The following is a 14,069-nucleotide window of genomic DNA, read 5'->3' on the forward strand; positions in this document are numbered from 1 at the left end:
TTAATGAAATAAAATATTTCAATATTTGGGCAGTTGTTTGGTGTGTACTTATTTGTGTGAATTGTTTTGAGGTTCAAATCATGGAAACTGCTTAGTCTGGGTCCCTGGGGCTCAGTGATGACTCAGTGGAGACTCTGTGTTGGATCCCCTATTCCAGTCATGATTCAGGGGGGTCTACAGAAGTCAAAAGGTTGAGCGCCGCTGTTCTATATAATTTGGTTGATTGTGCCAGGGCAATTAAAAATCTTTGTTAGGAATAACATAAAGCGCATTTGCATGATGCTGTGTCATCAAGCCTTGTTTAAAGATTCTCTTACAGAATTTTGGGAAGCAATGAATTGCAAGTTTCAATTATTGTTCCAACATGTCTGAATTGTAGGTATTCTGCTGCTTGGGAGGGACTGTCCGGCTGAGATTGTTTTTGTAGCATTTAAAATGTTTTTGGGTGGTTTGTTTGCAGTGGCGGCTCCTCCGCTAAAGCGGAGGATCGTAGCCCCACTGAAAAAAGGAGAAATAAAATGATAACTATTGTTGTTATCATTTTATTTTCTGTGTACACATCAGTGGCTCTCGGGCGGGGCTGGCGGAGTGGGGAGAGGAGTGGTTTTCACTCCTGAAGTGTGCAGGCCTGCTTGACCTCAGGTCGCCCCAAGCAAGTCCTGCGCACTTTGCATGTTCACCACCAGGCTGCATTACACAGCCTGGTGAGAAACCTACAAACCCTCCCAGTCCCCGTCCGAACGCGATCCACGGCCCCCTATGGGTAGGCTGGGAGGGCGGGTGCTTCCTGCTGCTGGCCGGGAGTAAAGGAAGATGTCGGAGGGACGGAGGACGAAGCTTGAAGGCGACGCTGTTTCAGGTAAGTGGTTTCATTTGTTGTTTAGGCCTTCCTCAGGGTTTTCTTTTTGTTAGGCTTTTTTTTGTTCCCCTCCCCACCTCCCTGCCCCACCACCCAGGTCTGGTAGCAGCCGCTACTGTTTGTTTGTCCTGATACCTTCCCGCTCTAAGTCTACCTGCAGTTTCCTTATGATGCAGGGGGGAGTCATCCCCCGCCCACTGCGAACCAGGCGAAGTGTTAAAAATAAAATGGCAATGAAAACATTTCATTGCCATATTATTTTTAACCAAGGTGCGCCGCGCCAGCCTGCCTCCGAATCAGTAGGGCGTGTCCTCTGCTGCTGATTACCAGCAGAAGGACTGGAGTAGTGGTGGCCATGCACTTCAAAGTGCTCACGTCACTTTGGCCGGCGGTCTCTTGCTGGCCAAAGTGCCCATTGTACTTTGAAGCTCTCCACCCAGCTGTCCTAGACAGCTGGGTGGCGACCAAGCACAGGCCTCTATGGACTCTATGGCCTGAAGGAATGTTAGTCCTACCTGCTCCATACAATCCTAGCACTGCTCTCTTGCAGAATGAGAGCAGCGTCTGGATTAGTTATTGGGGTTCTTTGTACAGTTTTTGAAGGACAGCGATGAGGATGCGGAGCCTTCGGTAAGTATAATTTAGTTTTATTTAGTTAATATAATGTGTACTGTTTTCTTTTGGAGGGAGGGGTTGTTTTTATTTGGGCTTTTGAGGGAGTTTTTTCTTAGTATGGGCATTAGTAGGGAGGGAAAATGTGTTTTTGTTTTTATGTAGGTGGTGGGACAATTTCACTTGCCCCACCACTTTGAAAGGGTTAACCAACCGCTCTGGTCGAAGTCACTAGTTGCGGAGCTTGTGTATTTGAACCAGGGTGGGCGTTTTCACTACTTTCTCTGATAATTGTTTTTTGATGGATTTCAGCTAACTTTGGTGCGCATTTCGGATGCCATGTCATTCTTTTAAAAAGCTGCTTTGCCAGCTGGTTCTTGTTTATGCAACTCAAATTCCACACATATGTGCTATCTGTGAGTGCTTTGAGGTAGGTAGAACACTTTTACTAAAAACTTTGCACTGTGGGAGATAGATCCACGACGGTCTCAATTCTTGCTTCAAAAGCTTGATGGCTAAAGATAAATGCTGACAGCAATTTAACTCTAATGACTTTCAAAATAGTTTCAACAGAAATACTGCATAACTTTGCACATAGTCTGCATATTGCAAAGGTTAAGGCAGCAGCACCTTTGTTCACAGTGCATGGGGGTAAATGGAGAAAAAAAACACTTGCCATACACTCCTCCTCGCGCCGGACGCCGAACCTCTTCTTCCATAGACTGCAGAGCAGGCACCAGCAAACTCCCTTTACCAATCCTGGCGCTGCTCACATGCTGTTAACCAGATGCAATTTTAGCTTAGTTCATGTATTAATTTTGCGTTATCACAATGTATATTTGATTTACCTTTCCATATTTCACGTTTTTCAAATATGTTTGACTGTATATCCATCGAGTTGAATGTGGATTGTCCTTTCTTGAATCGCACCAAATGTGAATTGAGTTCAATCATTACTAAAACAAATTTTAGGTCCTGATTATTGAGTGAAATGTACCTCATGCATCAGTAAAGATGTGTTTAAATCTCACAACCACCTGATGTTGTTTTGTGTATACAAGTGTCTAAGGCCCAAGGTGGTTGTACGTAAGGGCCAAACCCCCCAATTCACACCGTTAACCAGCATGAGAGCAGCGTCCTGATTGGAGGAAGCGGCATCTCTCGGCACTTCCCAGCACACTGGAGGCCTGCACTTCCTGTCAACCCAGCTGTCTAATCCGGCTGGGTTGAGAGTTAAAGTGTGCATGTGTGGCTGGCCATCGTAAGACGGCCGTCCATAGAGACATGCACACTTTAAACAGTGCACCGGCAGTACTCTGCCCACAACTCCTCCCTTCTGCCACTCAGTAAGCCCCACCCCGTCATGACACTCGGTTGAGGACGGGATGATGAAAAGTAAGATGGTAATGAGTTACCATTTTATTTTTGATCTCTTCAGTTTTGGGTGCATTTAAGTGGGGGGACTCATTTCCGCTCTCATGAAGGAACCCTGTTTGTTCTTTCAAGTGCTCAGATGATCTGTGCTTAATATGCATTTTAGGAAAGCACACAGCTGAACTTGCAAGAAACATTCCTGCTCCCTCACATGCAGCAAATGTCATACTCCCCTTGCCCAGGTTCAGCAAACTTCTTGACCCTGAACTCCCCAAGAATAGTGCAAGGATGTTCGACACCTTAAGGCAAACTATCATTTTTCTGTTGGTGTGCTCCCCATCCACTAATCATTAGGAATATTTGCACCTTTTCTTATGATTTAAACCCACTTAGAAATGACATCCTAAGGCTAACACTACCTTACATGATTCAGGTGCTGGCTGTGCCTGCCCAGCGCCCATTTCTTTTGAACTCCCACCATTGGGACTTCCTTCTCCTGCAGATCACACAGCTATACGCTTCCAAGCGTTGCCATTTACCTTTATAAAGCATTATGGGCCTGGTCCTATGCAGAGGATACCGACTGCATAAGATAGATTAAGTCATTGCCACTAGAGTGCCAACAGGCCAGGTAACTTGGAGGACATTGCACTATACAAAAATACTTAATGCAGCATACTATCGTATTGGACAAAGAGGAAAGTATTCTCTCTGCACGAGCTCTTCAAGGGATGCTCTAATAAAGAGCCGAGTTCTTTTTCACTGCTCTCCCCATTTTTCTGACCACCCGACCACACCCCGTGTTCGCTGCCTTTTGTAATAGATGACCGGGGCATTACTACCAGGAAAGAGGGCCACGCGGTTTCTGCCACAAATAGTACACGTTGTTCCCTGTTGGCCCTTTAACCCCTTCCAGGCTATTGACGGAACCGTTCCGTCACGGCTCGCGGGTGAGCTGTGCTCATGACGGATGGAACGGTTCCGTCACGGCTCGGCTGCCGCGCCTGCTCGGCGCTGATTTCGCGCCTGCGCGGCACGTTTAATTGAGCGGGCGGGGCCGTGACGGAACCGTTCCGTCATGAGCACAGCTCACCCGCGAGCCGTGACGGAACGGTTCTGTCACCCGCGGAGCTCACCCGCGCGCCCCCCCGCGACCGTTAGCGCTGCGGCGGAATAGCCGCCGCAGCGAAAGGGTTAAAAGAGTGACTAGTAACCTAGGGCATTGCCATGAGCAAGGCCGGCGTGCGTGCCCCGCCTCTGACCATTTGAGCTGCAGTATGTTTATGCCTCCCGGAAGTATCCATCTTTCGTTGCTTCCCCTCGGAGCAGAGCATGAGGCATTAAAGTGCATCCAACATTGGAGGACAGGATGGTTTACTGTTTCAACACCAATCGTCTGTAGATTCATTTCCAGGAGTTCTTGCGTGAGTTATTGCTTTAAATGGAAATACGGAAGTGCCGGTACCGACAATCCAGGGAGTAACCAGGGCGACCAAATATACGGGCATGTCAGTGAGCGGGCTGAGCGTCTGAGCACTGAGAGGATTGTAGCTTCAACATATGGAACACAGGCGGCGCTAAAACACACCTCAGCCCTATCATCAGTATCCAGTAATGCAGGGAGGCTGAGACCGGTACAGCGAAGTAATCTGTAATGTAAGAGGCTAGGAAAGGCCAGGGTGCAGTCACTGGCAAGTCATGGCAATAATTCTTAAAATGGATCAAGTCAGACGAAAATATCCGCTGTACCTATGGTTCAACTAAGTCTCAGTCAGCATTGCAGTTTACATATCCCATTGATTAGTGTGAGAATTTAACTGGATGAGCGTGAATACCAAATAACTCCGAGTGGAATACTGTTCTCTCATAGTGCTTGCATGGAGCAAGGCTACCATCTACTGGTTGAGAAATAAAAAGCAAGAATAGTATCCTTTTCCAACCCACCATTCTCACCATTTCCCGCTTCCGTCGGAAGTCTCTAGAACTGCCAATTTACGAAAATGTTTCACAGTGAGGAGGGGGCGGGGCTTAGTGCCCGGCATAACTCGAGGCATTTTTAAAAGGTTGACCAGATTTTGAGAAGCAAACATCTGGACAGCCCAGATATAAAAGTAGGACTAAAGCATTTAGTCTTACTTCTATATCTAGCTTTTTTTGCATAGCCATGTATATATGTGCACATACATCAGAGGCGAATCTAGAGCTGAATTTCGGGGGGGGGGGGGCGGCTAAGAAAAAATGTCGGGGGGGGGGGGTGGGGCTGAACCTTTAATCAGTAGGGAGAGTGGAGCTGCAGGGGCTCTTAGAAGGGGTGAAACAACTGCAAGGCCTAATTAACATTCAAATGGTCTTTTAAAGACCTGTAAAACGTTCGGGTGCGGCTCTGTGTGTGTGTGCCCGGGATCTGTCTCATCCCGGGCTGACACACCGGACGGGTGAGAGGGGGGGGGAGGGCTGAAGCCCGGTGAGTCCAATGGGTGTTGCGCGCCTGACATACATATACACACACACTAGGCTTATAACTGCATGTGTGTTTGTATATGTACACCCCCCCCCCTATATATCTATCCTTCCTTCTCTCCTGGGGCCTTCGTAAACCTTAAGTCCAATCAACACCAGTGCACGTCTAGGGTAGGCTTCCCTGAACCATATAAATGTCCCAAATTTCAGACTCAGCCGAGTCGGAAGAAATGATCTGTACTCGAGAAGGGTTGCAGATTCATCGTGGTTTTCCCCAATTTTCTTTTTGTTCAAACATTTTTTCTGTATTTGAGAAAAAAGGTGTACAATCAAATGATACTACGATACAAAGATGTATAAATTGGTACTTAGTGCACATGACAGCATAATGAAAATCATACAAGAGTAGTCCGGTATGGATGTCGAAAAAGAGATTTGTTGTAACATTGTGAAGAAGGTGGATCGAACCTATCATACGATTGCTACAGGGTACAATGTTAGAATGCAAATTTCCTCTGGAACAATGATACGATTTCTACAGAATATAATGTGACAGCATAAGGGGCATCGTGACATTTGTAACCTGGAGTCAACCGTGAGGTACACTACTGCATTGCGCGGCAAATTATGCATCGCCTGTTAGCTACGATGTACCGGGAAAAAACAAGACCAAAAGGATTGGTGGAGGGGGAGGATGGGAGGTAGTGGTGTGGTGGTATATCTGCTTCATTTGCATAATACCTAAAAGGATGTTGAGCCGCCAGCCCTGAACAGTCAGTTCCATATAGCTATCTAAGGAGCGCCATACAGTGCTAGCAATTGGAGGGGCAGATTGCTTGCCCAAGAGGAGAGTATGTGATCCTCGAAGATGAGACACCCAGGCCCACCAGGCGATAGGTGTTGAAAGGATTTCCATTCTGTAAGTATGACTTTCACTCCAATGATTAAGAGTAAATCTATCAGCACCAAGTCCACAGTATTAAGAGGTAGAGGTGGTGGTGCAGCCCAGGGTCCTAGCATAATCCTAGAAAACAAGAGGACAATGGGTCTTTTGAAGATTATTGACCAGTGCTTCTGTATAGGAACCTAATATGAGTCTAATAATGTGCACTTAAAGAACATGTGTTGGTAAGTGGTGGGCTCTAACTTGCAATTCCAACAGGTGTCATTATCTCGTAGGTTTAGTCTGTGTCGGCAAGCGGGGGTCCAATGTATGAGATTCAATGTGAAGAATTTTGATTGGGTGAGTGATGGGGCGATTTTATAACATACGGAGGATTCCCCAATCAAATGGTAGGTATCAGGGTGGATGTTTTGAAAGACCTCCTCTTAGAAATGTTTGACCATTTGGCACAGGTAATTGTGGACTGTGGGGATTGAGGAACAGACAGTAATTTGTAAATTGTGGATGCTATATGTCCCGAACGCTGCCAGAGGGCAAGGTGCGTGACTAATACAGAGTTACATTTTTGAAATGCTATTCAAACAGCAGACATTACGGACACATGCCTTGCACAAGTGTGTCACTACGAAAGGTGTAGGGTAAAGAAACTTTCCATGTTGTATGCTGTTTGAAGAGCAATTCGAAAATTGGGACTAAACCACGATGAATCTGCAACATATCCTGAGTGCATGTCATTTCTTCCGACTTTGCTGAGTGGGAAAGTTGTGACGTGTGTGTGTATATATATATATATATATAATGTGTATGTATACACACATGTGCTCTAAGCTTGTAACTCTGTGTGTGTGTACAGATATATATCTATGTTAGGACCCTTCCACCCCGAGCTCCCCCTGTCCTCCGACCCACTACTCTATCTCTGCTCGTAGATGGCAGTTCCCCCACATGTGCTGCCTGGCAGAAACAGATCAATTACTTAAAACATTTCGGTCTTTAGAGGCGCCTGTGAATGGATTGTATATCTGCTTTGAAGAACGACCTGACCTTTGTCCCAAAAACTGGTACATTTACCTAAAATTAGAAAAGTGTCAGGACACTGGGACAGTCCTCTTAAAACCGTGATTGTCCGATGGAATACAGGACGTCTGTTTACCCTAATATTAAATTCACCTCCCTTCTTTCAGCTCCTTAAGGCAAATTTTCTGAGGCTGGCATAAATGTCCTGGGAAGGTTTCAAACATCAGTTGTGCAGAACCTCCAAACAATTAGCTGAAAATCTGCCCTCTGTTGTGTGTATACTGTGTGATGTAGACTCCTCACTTGGCAGCTGTGTGTGTGATGGCACTATGTGAGTTGGCAGGTTTGCGCTTCAATGGAGGGACACATGGCGGCCCGCAGAAAACAGATGGGCGGTTCATTGGAAATTTGTATCACATAGAATATATATTACTGTTTCAGAAGTTATTGGGAAGGAAAGGATGGATACATGGTTCTGAGTTCCATATATTTGAATGTGCCTCCTCTGTCTGCCTATTTATTTACCTTTTACATTCACAAACTTACATCTTTAGCCTGGTTATATTCCTAACATACATTTCTGGCTCACAGGGGCTGGATTTGTCTTTTGCCGCCTATTACTTCTATCTATGCCCCATTTTCACAGTTGTATAATGTCAGAAAGACAGCCTCTGTGCCCACAGGGACCAAGGTCCACGTTACCCATATAAACAGACTCTTTTATGAGGTGTGCCACCCTCCTGCTTGTGTCTGGGGAAGCCAACAATCAATGTGTTATTTCGGCAACTACCGTATTTTCCGGCGTATAAGACGACCCGGCGTATAAGACGACCCCCTACTTTTGTTGATAAAATGTAGGTTTCTTGCTATACTCGCCGTATAAGACTACCCCCACTTCCAGCGCAGCCCAACGCAGGATGTGTATATAAGCTTAAATTCAGATGTGTGTTGCCACTGGCATTAGGTACAAGGTTTAGTTCTAATCTGTTATATTTCATTGTACACACATTGTGCGGACAGGTAAATGAGGCACATGCTCTTTTTACATACTGTCGATTGAACTTTATTACATCAGTGAAAAAGGAAACAAGCTAGTAGCACATAGTTCCCCAGAATACTTAATGCTATTGAGGACCAATAATAAGGCTTCCAGAGACTTGCGTTATTCGTCCAGAACTTCTGCAAACAACATGGCCTCATATTATGTACCTGGCACAAGTTTGCAAATGCTCATGCGCAGGTGGACATCACCATGTGGCAACTGAAAATCCTGTCTCTTGCCACCGAAAAAAACAGCATCGGTCTTCTGTTAAAGTTAAGCTGCACCATTTCCTATTGAGAAGCGGTCTGACACCTTCGGGTGAAGTCCGCGCTATATAAAAACGCATGAAAACATACTGTCAAATTTGGTACCCGGCGTATAAGACGACCCCCAACTTTCCAGAACATTTTAAGGGGTTAAAAAGTCGTCTTATACGCCGGAAAATACGGTAAGTGTTCAGTTCTCACTTCGATTGCATCTCACACAAAAAATAACTTCCTGACAAGGGTTTCTGTGGTTGTTATATATTGTCCTGCTGTGTATAAGCAGATAATGGTAAAAGCAATCACGTAAGTGCAGGCGACGCAGTTCTCAGGTGTGTGCATAAATGCAAAAAATATACAGAAGACCAAAAACAATGTTCTCTGGTTAGAAATGATTTAGATCAGACAAACCTGCATATGGCATAGCAACATGTAGATTTGTAAATCATCAGATAACCACGTGAGATGATGTTGACGTTTCAACCCCTAGTAATTTACAAGCTCTCCTCAGGACAATAGTCCTCTGGCTTAGTACCTGCATACAGAGGGGAGACAGAAACCCAGACCACGTGCCAGTTCATGTGCCCCAAATGAAAATCTGAAATTCTGTCATGGTGTCAAGCGCCCATAACTTACACACGCGTGGTATGCCAAAGATGTGGCAATTAAACTTCATTATCAAGTCTAAGTCTGTAACAAGGTGGTGAGGTTATCTATGTCCCCAAATCCTCTGTGGTACAGAGACCCACTAGTCCAAGGCGCTGACAAAGTTGCCAACAAATCCACGCAGCATGAATCAATCAGCCGACGCGTGATTCTGAAAAACATACAATATGTCTACACATATAAGCTCTTCTTGATCAAGCTCGTCCATGAGGTAAAACTATGGTGCCCTCCTCTGTGATCCTTACAATCCATCATGCAAACTTGTGCTTGTATTTTATGGTGCATCTCAAGCTGCGGTTCGGCCTATCCAATCAAAAGCAGCAGGTGTGTATCTATCAAACAATAGGCGCTTGCCTCCAGTCACTCTATTGGTGTAAAACTCTTACTAAGGCCCCTGAAAAGAATCTGTGCGATTGCCTTCTCATGCTGTAGGTCAGCGACTTATTTAAACATGCAGAATCGGCGCATGATCTAAAACCCAGTTGATAGAGTGGCTGTCACATGCTGTAGGTAGTGTGATAGAGTTGACAGCCCGGAGCACACACATTCTACATGGGGTATGCTCAATACCATTACAGTGCTGAGTCGGAGAGTGTAGGACTTATTATAGTCTCACAGACACGCCTCGTGTGCGTGAAGAGCCCTGCGGACTAAAGAAGGCCAGAGAAAGTGCAACATGCTATGATAAAGGTATGCAGTTAATGCAAGCTGCTATATAGACCCTACTGAACACTTTAAATTACTTCCATGGGGGATTGGAAACTACGCTACAATTGCTTTACGCAATCGAACCTTGTCACGTTTCAAAATCTATGAAAAGTATATGTACACGCATCAGTGGTGCTCATATGCTGGTCAGGCTGACCGTTCCAAGTATGAAATGTCATTTTCACAGTTAACATCCAGATTTTGCCTGCTGCTTTTTTCCAGGTAGTGGTCTTTTACTTGATCCCGATTTACGAACCCAGGTGGGAAATTCTGTCCCTGGAAGCTATAGCCTTAAGTGTGCTGGGTCCCTCCAGGTCTGAGACGTGGTAGTAATTAAAAACAGACATTGATACGGGTTCCTATCAGGCCCTATACTCATGGCCTTAATTTTACTGGCTAATAACACTGATGGACTTCTGATTAATTAATTTAAAAACGTTAAGGTATTTCATATCAGTGATTTAGTTCCTGTTTACATTTCACAAGTTTTCCTAATCTTGCATTCTCTAAGAGTGTTTGCTTTTTCCATGATGTTGTTTTTCGTTTTTTTTAATTTCAGGTAGCATAGTACACTTCTGTAGTGCATACTTTGATCTAAGTCGCTTCCAGGTGTTTATAACCGGCCATGAGGCAGTGCGAGTTTCTCCGAGTGCCTATCCGTGGGCAAAAAGGTGCTCAGAGTGCATGGTCCAACAATTCGTGGCCTCTTTGTGAAGGGCACAGAGCAATAGTCATGTTATCCTGTTGCAGTTGTAATTCTGTGGAAGGGTGCGTGAAGGAGGTACACAATTCTCAAAATATATAGTCAAGGTAAAAAAGAAAATGCAGTGCTTACACCTGAGTGGATGTGTTGTGTGTTTGGGTGGTGGTGAAGGGAAAGGATGCATGTAAGTGTATTCAGGAAAGAATTAAGAGGATGCTGAAGAGGAAAGAGATGAGGCGTAAGGTATGCAGATGGAGGCGATATGAAAAGAAAAAGGCCGTACATATAACATAAAGTGAACACAATTGGAGTGCTTGAGACACTCCTAAGACCACTGCCCCTTCCACAGGCTTCAGTAATGTTTACTTCTCAGTCTTTCAATTTCACAATTGAAACATTTTTAATATTAATTATTTAAGACAAAATCACATTGTTCTTGCTTTATCTTTGACAGCTATCGACCATTGACAAAGTCAATAGTTCTGACTGCTTTTAGGTGTATGTCAGTTGTTGTGTTATATAGCTGGATGCAATAACCGAAAACGCAGAGAGGAACCAACATACTGGTAGGGTGGCACACTATGGTAATCACGGAAATGTTGTTTAAGTGTTTAGGTCACACCCGTAGTTACATGGGCCCGCCCTTTTTAAAGACCACCCATTTTTTGCATCCCACTTATAGCCCTTCTGGAAGCCCAAGCCCAGCAGGGTTGGGTGATACCACGAACAGCACTGACCCCCAGAGTTTTTTCTAAATAGAGACTCTTTTCTATGTCTTATGACGTGGGTCTCGAGCTTCTGTGAGCCTGGATTTAGAGACCGGTCTATTGCTTTTAGAATTCTGACTGCGGGCTTGGACCTGAATGCAGAGTAATAGGCATTTAGTTTCCAGCTCTGTACAACATGTCTGTTTGCGAAGCTACCCACATAATGCTTTGGATGGACTGTCTCACAATCTTTTTCCTGGCTCTCTCCATGTCCGGATATTTTTGCATGACATTGTGTAGAAGTGGTCTGTTTGAACTAGTTTCATTTGGTTTTTACTGGGTTTCTTTTCATTAAGCTTCGGCGTATTGAAAAGATAATCATTTTATGTCCCATACACTCCCAATTAAATTTTTTTGTAAATGTGTCTAGTCTTGTTACTTCACTTAACTGATGCCCTGACCACAAGTGAAGCCATGAGGAGGGTACAACATCGATAAATGTAACATAAGGAAATGTCCCCTCGCTGAGAAATCAAACAATAGTTAGTTATTTTTATGTTTCGTTTTGGTCCTGTGTCTGTTTGGCAGCATAGAAGACTTGGTTGAAAAGTCGAGACGTTACAGATGAATAGGTGCAAGTGTTGTTTCTGGGTGAAACTGAGGCTTTTACAGAGCAAAGACGTGAATAGCAGATGCTTAAGTTTGCCATGGAGGATGGGCAGGTTCTCATCTGCTTTCCCTGCTGAGGCCCAGCTCTTGGCTAGCTCTTCATGTAATGCCACCGCTGCGTGCCCCTGGTATGCCACCACTTTGACATTTGGCGGAGAATGAAGGCTCGATTGATTGACAGACATTATTTTGGATCTTAAGTAGGGCGTTCTGGGTTAGCTGCCCTCAACAAGTCTAGGCTCTAGATGTCGATTTTGCAGTTTTCTTTGATGTAACCCCATTTTCTGTTAGTAACCCAGTTTTGACAGCATTGTGGACACGTGCCTGGGTTGGCTCTAGTGTCCTCCTTGCCAGACCACCCCCCAAAGCCTTTCCCGACCTCTGTGGTGTGTCTGAACCCCTCTCCTGTATAGCAGGGGAGATATAGAGACTGGTCACCCAGCACGATTGTACCAGAAATGTAGCTGACGGGCACATTCTACTGTGCAGCCTGGAAAGAGCTTTCCCGGTGGGCGCCTCTGACTAGGTAATATGAAGGTGTGTGTTTTTACTTCTCTTGTTAGGCCGGGGGCTTCGGAATGGAATGGAATGAGGATTTGTAAAGCGCGTTGGCTACCCAGGGGGGTCCCAGCGCTGTAGGGAACTTGAGCTAATCCGGAGAGGTGGGAAGAGGGAGGCTAGGTTTTGGTTTTAAACAGAGGTTTTGCTGAATAGCCAGGTTTTGAGAATTTTTCGGAAGGTAAGGAGGTTGGGTTCGGATCTGAGATTGAGAGGGAGGGAGTTCCAGATCCTGGCCAGGTTGTAGGAGAGCGAACAACCACCACATCTGGCCTTCCTGATGCGTGGTACTGAGGCGAGGTGGGAGGTCGCAGATCTGAGAGAACGAGTGGGCTGGTAGGTTTTCACAAGGGAAGAGTTAGTGGGAGGGCCTGTTCCCCAGTAAGAGCGGTGTGCAATGCACATGCTCTTAAACTCGATTCTAGATCTCACCGGGAGCCAGTGAAGATCTTTCAGTCTGGCTCTTACTGACGTTCGGCGGGGGATATCCAGAAGAATTCTTGCTGCGCAGTTTTGAATAACCTGGAGTCTGTTGATTGTGGATTGGGGTGCTCCAAGATATAAGGCATTTCCACAGTCGAGGCGGGAGAGGATTAATCCTTGAACCACGATTCGTCTCGAGTGGAATGGAAGCAAAGGGAGAATTTTGCGGAGCAGTCTCATCAGGCCAAAACAGGTCGCAGCTAGCTTAGTGGCCTGATGGTTGAAGGACAGAGTGTGGTCAAGCCAGATGCCCAGGCTCTTGATTTGTTCCTTGGGTTGCGGGGGGTTGCCTAAGCAAGGAGGCCAGATGGGGTCGATGGTTTTGGCGATGTTATTACCAAGGAGCATTATCTCAGTTTTTTCCCCGTTAAGCCTAAGACAAGAGCTGGACATCCAGGTGGCGACTGCTTCCAGACATTTGTGTAGGCTGTAAAAATAGAATACCTCAGCACACCCTTCTCATTATTTCTGTAAACGGTAGTCTCAGTGTTACTTGACACAAATTTTGGCAATCTCAGTGCCCTATGTCATTCAGTCCAAGAAAAGATTATAGTCTCAGGAGGTAATGATATAATAGTCCAAACAGGTCTCCTTGAATCGAAGTTTGTTTATTCTCATATACCACAGGAAGAAAGCAGCCGACGCGCGTTTCGCCCACAGGGCTTTTTCAAGGCTGCGAACAAAATGTTGATATATGTCCATCAGGAAAACGTTCACTTCCATTAATTTATATTAATAGTGTACTTCTCATATTCATGCAACATCACAAGTGGTTCCTGTTAATTGACTAGGCCATCCTGAGACTATAATCTTTTCTTGGACTGAATGACATAGGGGACTGAGATTGCCAAAATTTGTGTCAAGTAACACTGAGACTACCGTTTACAGAAATAATGAGAAGGGTGTGCTGAGGTATTCTATTTTTGCATGTGTGACCCAAGTTCCTTTTTGGATCTTGGGAGGAAACGACACCTTGGTGGGTAGGTGTCACATACCTTCAGCACCCTCGCCGTAGTTGCAATTGCTTAATGACCTATTGTCACG

General features: G+C 45.2%; 1 protein-coding gene and 1 long non-coding RNA gene across 9 annotated transcripts in view; one reads left to right on the plus strand and one right to left on the minus strand.

Annotated features, from left to right (window-relative positions):
- Window positions 1-14,069, minus strand: part of LOC147730321 (uncharacterized) — a 280,470-nt gene that overhangs the window by 239,255 nt on the left and 27,146 nt on the right. The window contains exon 2 of the long non-coding RNA XR_015308375.1: window positions 2,148-2,247. This is a non-coding gene — a long non-coding RNA (uncharacterized LOC147730321). The remainder of the gene's footprint in view (window positions 1-2,147; window positions 2,248-14,069) is intronic.
- Window positions 1-14,069, plus strand: part of MYO18A (myosin XVIIIA) — a 778,205-nt gene that overhangs the window by 182,328 nt on the left and 581,808 nt on the right. The gene's annotated exons all lie outside the window — the stretch shown is intronic.

This window comes from Lissotriton vulgaris, chromosome 2_1 (assembly GCF_964263255.1).
Source record: "Lissotriton vulgaris chromosome 2_1, aLisVul1.2, whole genome shotgun sequence".
NCBI lineage: Eukaryota > Metazoa > Chordata > Amphibia > Caudata > Salamandridae > Lissotriton > Lissotriton vulgaris.